This window comes from Antrostomus carolinensis, unplaced genomic scaffold (assembly GCF_000700745.2).
Source record: "Antrostomus carolinensis isolate BGI_N321 unplaced genomic scaffold, ASM70074v2 scaffold17752, whole genome shotgun sequence".
NCBI classification, from domain to species: Eukaryota; Metazoa; Chordata; class Aves; order Caprimulgiformes; family Caprimulgidae; genus Antrostomus; species Antrostomus carolinensis.
The window spans coordinates 1,797-20,573 of record NW_010297802.1 but is presented as its reverse complement, the minus strand read 5'-3'; the positions used below and the strand labels follow the sequence as shown (position 1 = coordinate 20,573).

The window sequence follows — 18,777 nt, the reverse complement described above, 5'->3', positions numbered from 1 at the left end:
TACGTAGAGTCTCTTAACTCTTCAGACTGCAAGAAGTGTTAGCTTAATCTTTTTTGTCCTTTTTTCCAACTGCAGTGGAGTTGTCGTGGAGAGTATGGCAGTTTGGAACCCATTTGTCAAAATGCGTATCAAACAATTTATACACTGTAATGACCAGAAAATGTGAAGAAAATCAGTACTTTGAATTAGAACAAGCACTAAGAAGCCAGTGTAGTTCTTAAAACTTTTGACAATTACATTAATTATCTTGACTGTAAAGGATTCCTTATTCCTCTAGAACAACGAGGAGAATGGCTATCTTTATTAGTAGCAAACATCTTTGAGAATAATACAGTGTTGAGAGAACCTTCAGAGAACATGCTCTTTTTTCACTTTACAGTACTCTTACTGCAGTACTAGACAGTACTTTCTTCTGGAAGACTAGGTTAGAACTGATCTAATATAATCCTGTAATTTTCTGTCTAAATGAATATTTAGACAGCAAATGTGTTAAATCAGATATTTTCTTGTTAGCTGAATAGTTTTTCCTTGGTGCCTATTTAGCAGGCAACGGTTGTGGCAACAGAAATAGTAAGACCAAGTCATCACAGAAAGTGCACAATCTTGCATTTAATTTTGATGCATCTAGTTTGTTTCAATTCAAGTTCTTCTTTCTTTGTTCTGATCCTCCTGTGTTGACATGAAGTTTAGGAAACAGTGAAGTCCTACTTGTCATGTGTAAGAAATATTAAAATTAATATTCTCAAACACAAACTAATGCAGTAATCACTTCCTCTGTATTGCAGCCTACTGCAATCTCTCTTTAAGGCATGTTATTATTTTATTTTTGGTTATTGCAATAATAAATTTTAATTTATCAGTTACACAGAAGTTCATAAATGAAAGACACCTCAGTCTGAAATTCTGCTATGGGTAAACCTGTGCTGTGTGTTAGTACATTTTTTTATTTGCTAATTTCCATAATCACTGTTTACTTAAATTTGTCTAAAGGCTGCATACAATTGAAATTGAACTTAGGAGTTCTGTGGTTGTATAGGTAATACTTATCTTGCTATTTATGGACTACTGTTCCTAACATCCTAGACTTATTGGGAATCCTTACTAGAAGATGTGCAATTTCACTTCAGTTTCAGTCTTTTACAGTAAAACTTCGCAAGTTCTGCAATTTGAGCATATTAAACTGCGTTTAGGTCTCAGTTGTGATCATCTCCTGTTGGGGGGCAGATGTGCTTGGTCTTGGTTTTATGGTTTTTAGGGTTTTTTTCCTCCATAGTGATTCATACTTGAAACTGAGGCAAGCTAGTCACTTAGGTTTTGGGCAATGTTTCATTATTTCTGATCTTGATCCCAGCATCACTAAAGAGTGGCACTTATTTTTCAGTTCTTTTTTTAACTTCTGTTGACCCATCTTATTTTCTTTCATGTCAGTGACTCTACAGCAGTTTCCTTTCTTTTTCCTGCATCATGTTCCTTCAGTACCTCTATTCTTGTCATACATAACTCTTGCTGTTTAATATCTGCTTTTACATCCTTCAAAACTGGCTCTTCTACTTCTTTGACTAAGCTCACCATTATTTGTATAACTATTTTTGTAGTTTTTCAAACCTTAGCTAATTTCCTAATAGAAATAGATCTAGATCTTCAGGGAAGTAGTTAGTAATTGTCACTTCTGCTTTGGTTCTTTCTTCTTGCTTTCTGTCCTTTTGTGCTGTGGTGTTCCATTATTTTTACACTTCTACTTCAGTTTGCCAATATTTTTTTTTTTTATATGAAAATCTAAAGTATTTAGATACCTCGGGACCATGTCTCTTTACCAACATTCTTCCATTTCCCAATTTAGATCTCTGGGTTTTCAGGTGTCTTGCAGGAAGACTAATGTCCTGGTTACTTCAGGAGGTCAAGAATAAAATTGTTCAGTGTTCACCTTTTTACACTCTTGAAATTGTACAAAATCCTCTCCAGCCAACAGTCCAAAGCCCTAGTTTTACTTCTCATAGATGGTACATCATGGAGTTTTGAATCTAAGCTCCTGACAGATGTCTTTTTTTATTTTAATATGAAAAACCATTCATGAGGACTTCAGGGTTAGAATCACATTATTCTGCTTATTCATACTGCCACTTGTAAACTCATTGTCTGATCTCTTTTCCTATGCTTGTGGATGCCACTTGCACAGGCAAAAGTTGATCTTTTAATTGGACAGTTCTTGTGTGGTAAAGTGGAATTGTCAGCAGTAGTTCCAGTTCTGGAAAATTAGGCAGTCATTTAAAAAACTTGAGAGTTATTTCTATTTGTGAGAAGATGTAGTGTATTATGGAGGGACAGGCTAAAATGAAGCTTGATGTTGCTTGTGGTCTCTTAGACTGCATAGTTATAGTTTCTATGCATGTAAGGAAGAGAAGATGTGAACACCATGTTGTTGCCTGCAAATCATAGAATGGTTTGGGTTGGAAGGGACTTTTAAAGGTCATCTAGCCCAAACAAAATTAATTATCTGTGCCTGAAGGAGATAGCACCATAGGTATTTTTCCTGGCTATCTAATAACCTCTGTCATACTGGGATCAGGTAGATTGGGCTGTCTGCTTACAGCAACAATGTCGTATATGACAGATATATAAAATTAAGTGTTATCTATCTGTTGCCACTAGAGAGGTCATGCTGCATTTCCCCACGTTTTTATGCATCTGATGATGGGTGCTCCGGTTGCCAGTTAAGGGGTCTTTGTTTCCAGAAGTAGTGATATCGGTTCTGAACTTCAGAGTTTATCAAATTTGAAAAAAACCCATGTGAAAAATTCTCAGCAATTAAAAAATAAAAGTTGTTTAGTAGACACTTATGAGGTTCCTATAAAAGAACATCCTAATACTGTAAACAGTTTGTTTAGAAATGGTGACTCATCTTATGAGGAGAAGGGGTACGAACGCAGTGTGATCTTGCATAATTACAGAGCAGCAACTGCAAGAGGAAGCAGTGTTGAGTTCAGCGAATGCTTTGAAGAGGCAAAGGGTTAAAATGATAGAAAACAGAGTTGGTCTAGGGGAGGGAAAGACTTCTTTCCTCTTCTACACCAGAAGTTTAAGACATTGTGCATAATGCAAATACAGAAATTGTATAATGCAGAAGGAAACTGTTTTCTTCCACTATCATGTCTAAACAATTCTGGATACAATTTTAGTTTGCCAGTGTTGTTGAAGTCTTCATAAAACTTGTTTTGATTTTTGTCTCATGCTTCCTTGAAGACTCAAATGTTAAACATTTGGACATAATGACGCAAACAGTAGGCTATCAATCAATCCCAGTTTTCACAGCATTGTTGTTCATTCAGAAAAGCTGTGTGAACTGACCTCTTTCTACAGCAGTGTCATGAGTTCTTTCAGAAATGAAACAAGGATCAAAAAGACTTCCAGGATTTTTCTCTTAAGACTTGCTGCACTGAATGATTTTGTAAAATTAGGGATCAACTGTTTTCAATTAACTCTTGGCTTTTTTAATGTATATTGTATGAGAGACTACATATTAATTGTTTTTGTTCTCCCTCAGTTTTCTAAGCATTGACTTCCAGTAAATTAGTCAAACAGAAAAATTGAATTTAATTAGATTTGCCGTGTAGGCTCCTAATTTTGATGCAAGTGACAAATAGTGCAATAGAAGGAGGTAAATGTATGCAGTAGTCTTTGGATTGACATGAAATATAGCTGGGCTTGCTCTGTCGGAGGTCAGAATTAGCTGGACCTTTGGATTTGCACAGCAAGGAGGGGAGCAGCACGGCACCATCCCAGTCCTTGCTGCGCTGGTGGTGAGCAAACTTAGGAAGCGTTTGCTCCCCGTGTCTAGCTAGTAAGTCTGACTGCTTGTGCTCTCTGCAGGCTGGTCTCTGCTTTTCAGTGCTGTGGAAGTACAGTTTTGAAATGCTTTTCCAGGCCACCTAAATTTAGAAATATGACTAGCCCTGGTCAGTTTTAGGCAGTTTATTAGCCACACTTTCATCCCACATGGATATGACAGTATGTTGAAGGGTTAGAGGTCTTGTAGTGTGCAGGCATACTAAAAGATGATTAGAAGCTTACCAGTGATAGGAATTCTAGTCCACTGTCTCCTCTACTGGGAGAGTCATCTTGCAAGTCAGAACTGAACTTCAGACCACTGCTTAAGCTATTCCAGCCTCCTCATGTCCTTGACTCAATGGTGCTCTTCATGTTAGAGGAGGTCATCATGTACATCTCCTTTCTGGTGTAATTATTTGTGCCTGTTATCTTTTCCCAACCAGGCCATCTGCTTGGATTATCATTCTGCATCTGCCTTTCATCTGACTTCTGACTGTTTGACTATTTTTTAACACCCACACACACACCTACCTGCCCCAGTTGCCTCTTTCTTTTTTTTTTTCTTTTTTTTTTTTTAAGTTGAAATGGAAAGATTTTTTTTTTCTGTGTTAAAATTGCATGGCCTTTGATTTAATAGTTGATCAAAAGGGGTGGAAGTCCAGAGGTTGGCTTGAGATTATAGAATTAATAGTCATGACTGTAGAATTAATTAATATAGAATGAATTTGTCATAACTACACAGAAAGGTGCAAATAATCTGAGAGTTAATAGTGTGGCAGCTGTACTGTTTATATGGCTTCTTGTTAGCCATCTTCACAAGCTCTTTGCATATTCAGGGAGGGCTTCTGTGTATGCAGAATGTTCTGACTTGCTTTCAAAATAAAAGAAAAAACATGGTGGGGATTGGGGGCTGCTTGTGATCCTTGTGCATGGAATTTCTCAGGAGACAGCAAGCGTAACTTGGTTTTAAGGATTGATCCAACTTTACCTCAATTGACTATACAATGATTATCAGTTTGGTAGCTTGTGGGCCCTCTGCGCCTTTCCTAGTGGCAAATGGAATGAAATTGAATAAGTCCAAATGGTACCTTCTACACCTGGGACGGAGTAATGCCAGGCCCAAGTATAAATAGGGAGAGGAGTGGCTGGAGAGCAGCCCTGCAGGAAGGGATCTGAGGGTGCTGGTTGACAGCAGGCTCAATACGAGTCAGCACTGTGCTCTTGCAGCCAAGAAGGCAAACTGCATCCTGGGGTGCATCAAACACAGCGTAACCAGCCAGTCAAGAGAGGCGATTATCCCGTTGTGTTCAGCGAGATGAGGTGAGGTGAGATGTAGCTTCACCTTGAGCTCATCTTGAGTACTGTGTGCAGTTCTGGGCCCCCACAATTTAAGAAGTACGTTAAGGTACTTTAATGCATCCAGAGAAGGGGAACAAAGCTGGTGGCAGGGCTGGAAGGCATGTTCTCCGAGGGGTGGCTGAGGACTCTAGATCTGTCTGGTTTGGAGAAAAGGAGGCTGAAGAGCAAACTCATTGCTCTGTAGAGCTTCCTGAGGAGGGGAAGTGGAGAGGAAGGTGCTGAGCTCTTTTCCTCAGTACCCAGTGATAGGATGGATGGGAATGGTTCAAAGTTGCATCAGGGGAGGTTTAGACTGGACTTTAGGAAGCATTTATTTACCAAGAGGGTGGTCAAACACTGGAACAGGCTTCCTAGAGAGGTGGTTGATGCCCCAAACCTGTCAGTGTTTGAGAGGTATTTGGACAGTGTCCTTAATAACATGCTTTAACTTTTGGTCAGCCCTGAATTGGTCAGGCTGGACTAGGTGATCATTGTAGGTCCCTTCCAACTGAAATAGTCTATTCTGTTCTACTCTTGTCTTTCCTCTTCCATCCAACAAATTTCCTAATATCACAAGAGTAGCGTGCTTTTTCTTTGTGACTTAGAAGTGGTTTCTGAGCATGCACATTCAAAAGGGTGGAATGTAGGAAGAGGTACAGCAAGCAGAGAAATAATCCTGTTTCTCAGACAAGCCTTTGGAAATTTGTTCAGCTTCAGCTAAATTTGTTCTGTTGGCCACCCAATAAGTTTTATTAGTATCAGACTCCAGACTATTCTCTTTAAATTTGTCTGAAGGCCAATGACTATTCCAGCACAAGAAAGTTTAAGTCTATAATTAACAGTAGTAGTATGAATGGAGAAAGTAAAATCTTCCATACAGCAAAGTAACTTTTTTCAAAATTTAGCTTATTCTGTTTGGAAATCAAAGATAGCCCTTCTAAAATTCTTTGCAGAAGAGAGGTAGGATTTTTATCCTAGAGCAGTCTGCTTCATGGGCTGCAGTAGAGCAGCACTTCCTAGGAGCATCAGTGTCCTGCTCCCTAAAATCCTTCATGGAATGCTACAGATCTGAAAATCTAGGCAGTCAAGAGAAGATTGTAGAAAATTACTGGAAATAGGGCAAGTTTTCTGTCAGTAATCTACCATGCATATGAGTTTTAGCAAGACTGTTGGAATCAAAGCATCTTGACAAAATGTTTTGGTTGTGGTGAATTTTCAGTTTTAAAAGGAATATTTTTTGTGTTTTAGGAGGAGACCTCAGGTTCTTTATGCACTGTAAGGACATTGCAGTGTGTTCCCACAGAATTTATCACTTAGACAAAAGATGAGTGAAGAAAGACAAAAAGGAAGGAGAAATTAGAGGCACAGAAGGTTGATGTGGCTTGCACCTGGTCACACTGAGGTCAGTAGCAGAGTTAAGAACTGGAATTTTTTGAATCCTCATCTAAATCAGTCTGTCTCACCCCAAGGAGATGACAGAGGTCACTTGGTATGACTGAACCATCAAAAACTTCACAGAAAAAAACCAAAACAAGCCTTTCTTCTAGTTTCCAATATATCCTTGCTTACAGAAACAAGCACGTCAGCAACAGTTAAAGTACACAAAGTATAGACTTACAGGATATTTTTTATGGTTAGTTTCATAGAAAATGTGAGAATGCTCCAAAATTCTTTTTTTTCAGTAGGGGTCATCATCCAGTTTGTATGCTGCATAATCACTGCTGCCTTTAGTGCTATAACTGGTGAAGGCATAACTGGAGACTTTAGTGGGTCTGCTAAAGCTTTCAGGAGACAGCAGTAAATCTCTGAAGACTTGCAACGTGAAGTTCTCAACTGTAGTGCACAACTGGATTTAGACAATGTGGTGTCAGTGTTTTTATTTATGCTAGTAAACAAAAGAGGGCTACAACATGGGTTTGTGCTGTATGATTGTTAAGCAGTTCTCTGGCATAATTTTTGTCTAGGCCAACTGATACTCTCCCAGAAAATTTGAGTAGTGTTCATAGATTAACAGTCTGGGGGCTATTCTCAGTAAGCAATATGGAAAGGAAGATAATTTAGCTGAATAGGCATGAACTGTTCTCTGGCACTTGCCCTGAGATTCAGAGCGTAGGTTCTGTTCCATTTTATGAGCTGTATCTATACCTTTAAATTAGGTATATGTACTGTATCTGTAGTAGGAGGCTGAGTAAAATCATTGCTTCTCTCTTGCAGTCTTGTTCTATTCTGCCTTGATGTGTATAGGCATAATCTGATTTTCCCAGGAGATAAACATCTTATGGGGCTAAAAAGAAGAGAACGTGCAAAACTGAAGGACCTACAAAAAATAATTAGGAGAAAAGTAGCAGCCTTACCAATAACGTTATGCAGAGTAATCCACTAATAACCACATTTGCTGTGTCCTACTGTCTTGTCTAAGAGTTCAGCAGCACTTGTTGATAGTAGTTGTCCCCTTCTTAAATGCCTCATTTTAATCAGAGATTTTGATGACTTCACATTCGGTGGATAAATTGTACATTTGATCTTATTTGGCACCTGTAGCAATTTGGAGAGTATTTGTAAGAAAACAGAGATAAAACTTTTCCTCATGTCAAAGTCAAAGCCTTGTGTAGTGGTTTGGCACATGCACAGAGGTGTTATAGTCACTGAAGATCTGAATGCCTCTTGCGCCCCTTGCTCTTTTTCCTGGTGGTATCATCACCACACTTAAAATAGCAAAATGCAGCGGGTGTCTGTGCTTTGGGAAACTTCATGAAGTCCAGTACCTTAATGCAAACTGCTACTCACTGGCAATTTAAGTAAAGAAGCCAGATGTATGGACCAAATACATAAATAAATGCCATTCTGCCTCTTGTGATGTTGGGAATCAGGATCTTCAGATCGAAGGGTGATTGCAAAACCAAATCTCTTTAAAATTGCAAACTAATGCAGCAGAATTAATTGTAACTCATTTCAGAGCTGTGTACCTGCAGTGTTTTGTCCACATAGCTCAGGATTCCTAGTAATAGCGCAAACTAATTAATTATACTAACTTAGCAAATTCTGTTTGCAACTGCTGTATGTGTGTGTTACAAGTTTTATGTATCTACTTTTCCGCTGTGAAGTTTTTGAACTCTAAAATAAATAACATACTTAAGTTACTAGTCAAACTCTCTTTACAAAAAAATTACATTATAATCTACCAGCTTGGAAGCTAACTTTCTTGATATTTTGGAATGGAAAAATTAAAATGAAGTTTTGATGAAAATTCACTTCTGATCTTAACTCTGAACAGGTAACTGGTTTGGCGGGGAGTTACTTATATAATTTTTATTTTTTAGTTACTGTTCGGTGTAAAGAGTTCTTCAGATATTCCATTACTCCTTTATCCATTCTTTCTTGAATTTTTCAATATTAAATTGTTTAATTTTACAATGGTAGAGATCTCTAAACACTTTAAGCTACTAGCATTCAAAAGAACTTACAGTACCTTACAGAAAAAGATATTTCATGTGTGCAAACTCTATTGCCTACTCATTAAAGAATTTATTTTTCAATGGGTAAGGGCCCGGAAGAAGCTAATGTAAGTATTTTAGCAAGGGTTTGTATTTCTCTGATAAACAGCACTCCCCTTCTGTTTGTGATCACAGGATAAAAGCTTGCTAAGCTTGTATATGTACATTTTTACTGCTACATCATGTAGTGTGCTCTTAAGATTGAGATCTCATTCCCCAGGAAGCGTTTCTGTCTAAGATTAATTGCCCTTTTAAAATCAGTGTTTGATGTATTCCTTTGGCTATATCCTGACTCACTTTAACCCTCTTTGACCTGACCCCACTGACTATTACCGCCATGGCTGCAGCAGAAATCCCTCAGCTTGATGTATGCAGTACAGACTTGAGCCTGTGGTTTTTCACATCGATGGATTCAATTAGCCGAGTTTTTACTGATCACCTTAGCAGAGACTGAAGAATTTGTCAGACATGGAAGAAAACTGTCCATACTTTGGGGTTAATTGAATAGCTCATCTCCATTTTCATGTTTAGTTTGCTTGTGAAGTTGTTTACTTTGTTATTTACTATCACAATAATATTGCTGGAAGTAGCATTAAAAAAGAGGCAAAAGCAGTTAATTTTTCTCCAGTTAAATGGGAAAAGGTACAAAATGTGAAATAGCAACCATTAAGGCTTTCATCTGTATATATTGCTTATCACTTTTCAGGAAAATGTTTTAAAGTTGTAATTATGTCCAAATGTCCACTTTGAATTTGATTTATTAAACTGGGCAGATAAACTAACAACTAGCATTATGGATTGATGAAAACAAGTAAACTTGCTGGTCTTTTCTGTATTGACAATGACTCTGCAGCAACAGTAATGCTTCTTTGTTTTGCCTTGCTAGGAATAGTTCATCATTTGATTAGCTGAAAAGTTCATTATAAAAGATGGGCAGCCATTAGACTCAAAGAATATTTGCAGGCATGATGTGAATTGTAGTAACTTGAAAATGAAGTAAAACAGAGGTTGAAAGTTCAAGAATGCCATTAAAAACCTTTAAAAGAATATGAATCCATATGCATAGGGAATATATAATATGCTTGTATAGCGAATTTGCTATTTAATTGTTTGGCATAACAGTATTTTAAAAACAATGACATTATAAAATTTCTCACACTGTTAGCAACAAGAGGTCTTTTACAACCAATTGATTTGCTTTTTGCCAATCTTCATAGAGAAAAATCTTTATTTAAATGTTTTTTTGTTTTTTTTTTTTTTCCAAGAACCATATTGATTAGCTCCCTAGCTGTGTACAGATAGCCTTAATTTCTGAAGGTCAGTTGTATTCAGTTCAGAGGGAAGGGAAACCTCAATTCTAATTAAGGGTATGGTGCATTAAAGTGTTAACTTACTGCAAGTCAAGATGCTTGCTGTTTAAAAAAGCTACACAACTCCTAAAAGTAATTTAGCTCTCCCTCAACAATGGAAAATGTATCATGGACGAGTTGGGCTCAATTTGTCATGCATTCAAGTGCTTATCTTTTAATGCACACTTAGCCTGTTGCTTGTATGTATGAATGTATTGTGTGCTTGCTTGTTATGTGGAACAGCAGCGTGATTTGCATTGAACTTTGCCACTTTGTCCACATGTGTGTAGCCAAACTTGAATGTGTTGCAGAAAATTGTTTTATAAGCTCCAATTGCTAACCCTGGTCTTTTATGAACTAGCACAGGTTTATTACTGGCTCAAGGCTGAACCTAAGGCACTCATGCAAAGTGAGAAGGGATATAAGAATATTTCCTGGGAGTTTCACCTTATAAAATATCTTTTTTTTTCTTTTTTTTTTTCTTTTTTTTCCCCTGCCTGAAGCTAGATATTTGATGGGAATCATCTCAGGCTCAGTCACTGAAAGGTCTTCTAAAACCCTTTAACTGTTAAAATGTTAGATGTTTTAAGAAAGGTTCTGTCATAAATTAGTTTGGGACCTATTACAACCCATTAAAAAGCTGCTATTAAATATACAAAATAAAAAAATTTAAAAAACCAAAACAACAAAGTTTAGTTAAGTAAAGCTTTCATTTCTATCCTCTGTCTGCTTTTCTATTGAGCTGCATGAACTCTTTTACAGAAGGAAAAATCCCCGTGGTTATCTTAGATGGCATTACTGTGTTAACTGTTTTGAACTGCATGGAGAATTGTTATAGTAGTCTGCTTGGGCAACCTGGACTTACTGGTGTTTGAGGCCAAATTTACTTTCTCTAAAAACTTTTCTAGTTTGTTTACATACTTTCTGGCTGCTATGAGATTGGTCAAAACCATGTAAAGAAATACAGCCATAATTAAAGCCAGATCAGTGAATATGGACTTTGTGACAGTGTTGCAAAGGAAGAATACTTGAGATATCTTGCCCGGAGTTAGGCTTTTGTATTCAAGTACTCTGCAAGAACAGACTTCACTGAGGTTATAGGTCTAGTTCTATCATAGTGTTTTGGACTAAGAAGCAGTAGTTCTTATGAGGGGCACTGGTAAGATGACATCAAGGTGCTGTAAGGGTGAAATTGAGACATGTAATATGAATGACAAAACACTTAAGAAAGGAGAGAGACTTATGTTTTGAACTGTTTATTTTGGAGAAGAATTTTTAAAAATCAAAATAATGAGTTAGAAAACACAGGTTAAGCACTCTTATTCTGTTATCTGTAAGGGGTTGTTCAGTAAACCTATTAAAAATTAACATTCCTTTGAAAAGATATTTTTAAGCAAAATACAAAGTTGTAGACTTTATTTACCATTAGTCGTCTTTGAGACCAGGAACTTGCCATAGTTAAAAGCTATCTAGGATATTTGTGTGGATATCAAGAATATCTAGGGCTGAGAACATGTATTTAGGAAAACTCTGACCTTCAATTTGAGCAATTGAACTCATGTTGCTACCAACGGTTAAAATGGGAGATACTCTCACATTGCTGCCAGTTAACCACATCTACATGATCATTTACATTCATGTTGGTCAGTTGGATTATATTCACAAACTGAAGTTCTTATTCTCCAAACCACATCTTGTGTTTGGAACAATGTTTATTCCTGATATGGAATAATTTTGAGGAACCTAATGACTTGTTCTAACTGGTGTATCGACCATGTATTTCTGTGTACAAGTTCTTAATCCGAAATCATCATCAGTGGCTTTCCCCAGGGCTGGTGAGATAGGTAGGCAGGAAGGAAAAGTCAGTCCTGTGCTTTTGTGTCACATATGAGCCTCTAAATTTTTGAGGTCAGAGGAACCTTTTGTTGTGGCTAGACTATTTTAGAGTCAGCTTTGCAGAATTTTTTGTGTGTTCTTGCTCTCCATCAGAGGATGCTCAACAGCGTATCTTGCTGATTGTGATCCAGTATATCATCTGTGTTTCTGCTTAAACTGGTAGTTATTCCAAATTAGAGGAGAGGAATGGAATAAGGATTTTGGTAGTTTATATGCCATTAAAGTGAAAAGTATGTTAAGATTGCTACGGAAAATGAGTCACTTCTAGTAATGTGACTTCTAGGACTGTGATGAGCAGGGTCCTTTTTGCAATAGAGTGAGATTCACAGAAAAGTAAGGAAAGCCGGGGATGTGATAGCTGACATAGGCTAGTGTGAAGCTTCTGAAAACTTACACTAAGATCATATTCCTATTTTTAAAAATTTAACTACAAAAATAACCAAACCCTGCTCAACAGAATGTGTAGTAAGCTTAGAACTTAAAGATATCATTACTTAAATATAAAATATTTTGTATCTGTAAAGAGAACTTAAGTGTTCACTGTCTAAAGTACTTGTGCCGAGTTCATTCAAAGAGGGAAGTGATCATTTGGCTAAGAAATTTCACCAACCTCAACTTTTTTTGTATGCACTTCCCATAAAATTGCTACATGTGATTTTTGTAGCACACACAATGAAAATAATTATGAAGCTTGTTTTTTTTGTAAATTATATCCAGTCATTGTCAATTTTAATATCAGACATTGGAGCTGTTTTCAGTTTTGGACAGGTTGCTGTTGAAGAGTGAGATGCTATTCATTGGTTTCAGCACTAACAGTTGAAAGATCCCTGTATCAAACTGAACCATTACTTGATAATATTGAGGTTTTGGCTTTTTTAGAGATGTTACCTACTTAAAAGGTCTGTCTTAAAGGTCTTTTCCAACCAAAGCGATTCTATGATTCTAAAAGTGCAGAAAGTAAAGTACATTAATCAAGTGCTTGTTTATTTATATTCTCTTACTGCTGCAGAAGTCACTAGAGTACTTCTTTAAAAATATGAGGCTTGTCTGGGGCTGTCTCTTTTTTTGTCCTAGAACATCCAACCTGAAGTGCTTAGAGAGGGGAAGGATAAATTCAACCACTGTCCAGTTCTTTCTTACCACCTGTGCTTACAGGTTAGAACATAGTCTTTGAATTTGCTTGCTAATATAGTGTGGTGTTTTGTAAATAATTTCACATAGTTTAGTATGTGATCCTTTCAAGAAGGAAATTTTTACCTTTGCTTGCCAGGGACTTAACCCCACCCAGCTTTGGCTTTAGGCTTTAAAAATTGAGTCAGCAATATCTGTCAGTAATGAATTTAGTGGTTACATCTACACGTGAAGCACTTTACTGAAAACTATGTATCTCTAAGTAATTTCCTAAGAGATCCTGAAGAGTTAGATGAAAATCTTCCCGGTTAAGATGTTGGTGTATCTCCCCAGGTTCAGAGATGTCTGAGGCACCAGCTGCTGAGCATGCACTGTCAAGGAGTGCTCTGGCTGCTTCAAGGTGCATGCACCTGAAGGCCTGTTTGCCTGCCTGGTAATCTGAGGAGCAGGGGAGGTGGAAAGGAAAGCAGCCACACCACAACCACAAAAGGAGAACCCTGCTCTTTGTAATGCTGATCTAAGATGGGTTTTCCTACATTGTGGTGTAACCTATTGTTGGGAATACCTTTAGTATCATCTAATCCAGAACATATGATGTATTCTGAAGATAAGCAAGCAAATGCTTATGGCCCACTTCAAAACTGAAAAAGCTGGAAACTAGTTCTGTTACATTATTCATAAGGCTCCTACTGCGTGACATTTTCTTTGGTTATATTTACTCCTTACACTTTCTCGTATCCTTGTCCAATATAGTCCTGTGGCCTTGAATCACTCAAGAAGTGCAATGTCTGCTCCTAGTTTGGAACACAGTGTTCTATTTCCCTGTTTAGACTTTTAAAGCCAATTTTGTAAGTGGTGCTGCCCAGAGTAAGAAGCTGTGGTTTCTGAGTTGTCCATTTTGGTGACTACAGGCAGGTTCTGGGACTTGCTATGCCGAGGACTTGAATACTTGAGGATTCTAATTGAAGTACTCCAGGGATATTTTTACTAAATCCTGAATATCTTGTATTGTCTATTAGTAAAAGAACTTAAGCCAGCTAAATTGCCCTGACAGGTGATTGCTAGAGTCCACAAATCAGAAGGGAGGTATTTCATCCCACTAAGGAATTTTAAGTGGTGCATCACAGATACAGTCTGGCTAGAGAAGCTGATCTTGTGTAGGTGAAATAGAGTATGTAGCTGCAGCATTGGTGAGAGTTGTGGTGCTAATCTGAGTGAAAATTGGCAGAAACATGTACCTTTGCCAGAAGCAGTGCCTTCTCACTATTCTACTCTATGGCACTTGAATTGATTTCAAAAACAGTCTTTTCTTTTCCCTCCATCTTTAATTCTTCTTTTCTAAATAAAAAGATAATCCAGTAGAAAAATGTATTTAGATTGTATCAGAGGCATGTGTAACAATCTGATTTCATGCTGAATAAACTAATTCAGTTCTTTTGTTTCCTAGTATTGAATGGTTTACTTTGCAGGCAATAATTTATGTAGCTAAAGGAAACGGAAAACCTTACCATGTGATACCATGATATTGCACATCTTCCTACCTTCTCTGAAGACTACAGATTTTCTCTTCTTTGTTCTTTATTTCTCACTAGTTCTTGAACATTGAGGGATTTTAGAGGAAGTTTGGGATTAGCAACAGCCAATACTGTAGTAGTTAAGGTATTCCCCTTAAAGAAGGGAGAGTGGACTCAGGCTGCCTCAGGTTGAGAAGGGCTTTGAGCCACCACCTCCAAGGACTCTTGAGAGATGCAACAGCCACTTTCTCTTGCTTCCTTCCAGCAGATGCCTATCTGTAAAAGGGAGTCCTTTGCCAATACTTTCTTTGGCTGGATTAAGGTGGTTTCCTGATCAGGAACACTGAGACACCTTATAGATGATAGAAAAGCAGACCTCTTCTTAAACCTTTCATATCAGAGCTGCCTGTTTCTCTTCATTTTCTGTATACAGTTGGAAAATTCTTGACTTTACATTGTATGATTTATTAGCCTGGGTCAGGTACCTACTTCAAGTGTTGCAGCCTTTGAGTTATTGTCTAAATTAAGTGATCTGAAATGTCTCAAAAAGTCTTAGTACACAATACGTAAGCATAGTTATCTGCCTTCTGGAGACAGATTATTGTTAAATTTTACCAAAAAGCTTTACAATTTGTGCTTATCACTTGTGATTAGTGACTTTCAGGGGCTATAGTGCTTTCTATATTCATGGATTTCCACAAGGAAAGCAAAGAAAAATCATTTAATCCTGGGACAATCACTCTGACAGGAGATTATTTAATTTATTTTGAGGCACTTTTTTTAATGGTAAATGCCAAACCAGTCTTTATTATTTGCGCATCACTTCAGTATTATAAAAATACTCTGATTTTAAGTAAGTAACTACTATATACACACATTATAAAAACTTCCTACAAAACATGTATGGTTATGCTTTTATTTTTCTGATATTTCCACTTAATCTTCTTCCTGAGATTAATTTGCAACAAAGTAAAAGAAACCATATTTAAGTCATACTATAGCTAACAAGTAACTCAGTTCTATCATGATTTTAAACCCAAAAAAACGGTCCGTGAGGTGACTGGAAAATTTGAACTTGTTTTTGAGGAAATCCTCTGGTTTTTACTACATTACTGAATCTTGTAAAATGTGTATTGATGGTGATGATGATATCAGGTGCCCTGTGCACTACAGATGAGCAGAGTTATTTGCCCTGATTTTTATAGGCCTGGTCCAATGACATAGAATGGCATTAATCTTCTTTGTAATTAAGTCATTTAGATCTTACACCACTCATTTAAATATCTGTTGTGTTTAGCAACTTGTACACTTTTATAGATGCATTTTGTCAGTCTAAAAAGACTTTCTGTTATTATAGAATATGGGGTGGGGAAGAAGAGGACAGCACTTGGTGTGTTAAGATGCATACAAAATAAGGTACAACTCTCAATGGAAGAAAAATACTATGTAAATCTATTATGTCTATAAACCAGGTGGATGAAGCTTTCATGATAGCTAGTAAATCAACCAGAACCCAGATCACAGTGGTAATGGTGGATAAGGATTAGACAGCTGTTGAGAAAATGAGAATATTTCCAACAAGAATATTTTTAGTGTATTTGCTGTTGACAGCTTTTTGCAACATAAAGCAGAGGAGCCGTCTATAGGAGAGAGACTCTGTATGTGATTCAAAATGGGGAAGTTACTGAAAACATGAAAACTGAGGAAAGTTTGGGTAAATGTGACTTGGGAGTTTATGGTCCCTAGTAACAAAAGGAAGGAAGAATGCTAAAGTAAAAACAATGGATTTTGTGAAAGAAGGCTACAGTAAATACAGAATTGGTAGATAAGATCTCTTTATTCAAGCCTCAAGGGGAAAAGGAATTAAGGAGAAGTGATGCTTTGTAAGAGATAATACTAAAGCACAAACAATTCTAATGCAGAGATTTAGACTTTAATTAAACTGTAAATTCTTCATTGACCTCTGAGACTTTCTCAGTTTGCTGAGAAACAGAATAAAAGATTTGTATAAGAAAGGGAAAAAGTTGGGTAGGGAAGGGGGAATGGGGACACCCAGATAAACTGCATTTTGTTTTTAAGCAAGAGGCATCAAGTTAGTACGCGCATCCAAAGCCTTCCATCACACAGTAAAGGAACGAAATAAAGTGTTTATCATTTATAAGCTTATCACAGAATGTGAGGGATTGGAAGGGACCTCGAAAGACCATCTAGTCCAACCCCCCTGCCAAAGCAGGAACCTAAACGAAATTACACAGGAAGGCGTCCAGGTGGGTCTTGAATGTCTCCAGAGAAGGAGACTCCACACCCTCCCTGGGCAGCCTGTTCCAGGGCTCTGTCACCCTCACTGTAAAGTAGTTTCTTCTCAAGTTTAAGCGGAACCTCCTGTGTCCCAGCTTACCCCCACTGCTCCTTGTCCTACCATTGGGCATCACTGAGAAGAGCCTGGCTCCGTCCTCATGACATTTGCCCTTAACATATTTATAAACATTAATGGGGTCGCCTCTCAGTCTCCTCCAAGCTAAAGAGCCCCAGCTCCCTCAGCCTTTCCTCATCAGGGAGATGCTCCACTCCCTTAATGTCCTCCAGTGACAAGAATATTATACTGAGGTTTTAAAGCTTTTAATCTATTTTTTGTGCAAGTTTTTGCTAAGAAGAGTCAGCTATGTATAGGTGTCTGGCACAATACTGACGCCTACACAGCATTCTGCCATCTGTCTCTGTATGCAAGTTAGCTGTTTCTGAAAATTAAATAATATTACAAAATGTAAAAAAAAGTCACCAACTCTGGCCAGTTTATGCAATACCAGATAGATTTTAATTTCAAAGTGTTAAATACATATATTTTGGAGTTACTTTAATATTAAAATTATTTATATGTTCTCTTAACCTCTCAGTATAAAAACTTATTTTCTGAGATCTTTTCTGTCGGCGTTTATACTCTTGACGATCTGACTGGTAATGCTTCAGCTCAGTAAATACCTGCTTTGCTGGGAAATACCAGACATTTATTTTTAAATGTTCTTCTGACCTGTCTGCAATAAAACCAGAAACCTGCAATTGTTTATGCTTAATTTAGTGTGATAATATGTGTACTATACCACTTAGAGAATCAAGCTTTATATGTTTAATCAAGAAATTTACAGAATATGATACCATATGTAGGTAACATCTAACTCATGTATAATGCTTTAGTTTAGGCAAACATAACTGTCTGCTTCTACAGGGAGAGTTATTACTAGCATAAAGTCAACAGCATATTCAAGGATGGTTCTTCCTAGTCTGATTTAGCCTGTGCTGACATAGATACCTGGTTATAATACAAACTTCTTCAGGCAGCTGTCAGATCATTTTGGTTACCAAACAAATAAGATTTTAAAATGTTTTAAGATGTTAAAAAAGATGTTATAAAAGAGGATTTCTGCTGCAACTGGGGTAGCTGAATGAAAGAGCCAGTAATGGTACCTTCATTTCTAGATTCTGCTCTCTTCCATGCAGCTCTTGGGGAATACAGTAGTTTGTTCTGTAGTACAGACAGTTGAGGCGGGGAGCATAAAATGCTAATTAGAGAAGGCAGTGATATTTTTTGAGCACTGAATGTGGATTTCACTGTGGTAGGTCCATGTGAGAATGCCAGAGAATAGTATAAAAACAGTAAAAGGTCACTGCCTACTTTTTTTTCCCCCTAACCATTATTTGGAGCATATTTCAGATGCTCTTCTTGTCTCAAGGCTCTGAAATACATTTTCTTTTTTTTTTCTTTTTTCTTTTTTTTTTAGTTCATGTCATGACAGTTATGTCAGTTGCTTTAGCTGGTTCCCATCATTTGAATCAAAGGATCAAAGTACTTGCATCCTCTGGGACAAGTATAAATCAAATGAATTGAAATATTCTTAGAAAATACTCGTCATACTGGGAACCATTTGCTAACTTAGCTTTTCCAGTGAAACTAAGTGAGAAGGAGCTGGTGCCAACTCAGCCTTCTGAGTAACTCTGAAATACTGCTTCAGGCTTAAGTAAATTATTCTTAGCAAAACAAAATTACTTCAGGAATATTACATGTATTATATGTATTATAGTACATGACATACTACATGTAGTCCAGCTCTTTCAGGAGATCACAGTATTAAGAACAGAACTTTATTAGTACATTTTTAGGAAGCTCAACATCTTAAGCATGATCTTTGTAAAATTCATATGGCTTATAGCTGGGTGAGGTGGATATGCCTTAAC

General features: G+C 37.2%; 1 protein-coding gene across 1 annotated transcript in view; it reads left to right on the top strand.

Annotated features, from left to right (window-relative positions):
- The window catches only part of ATG5 (autophagy related 5), a 70,807-nt gene that overhangs the window by 50,651 nt on the left and 1,379 nt on the right, over positions 1-18,777 (top strand). The window lies entirely within an intron of this gene.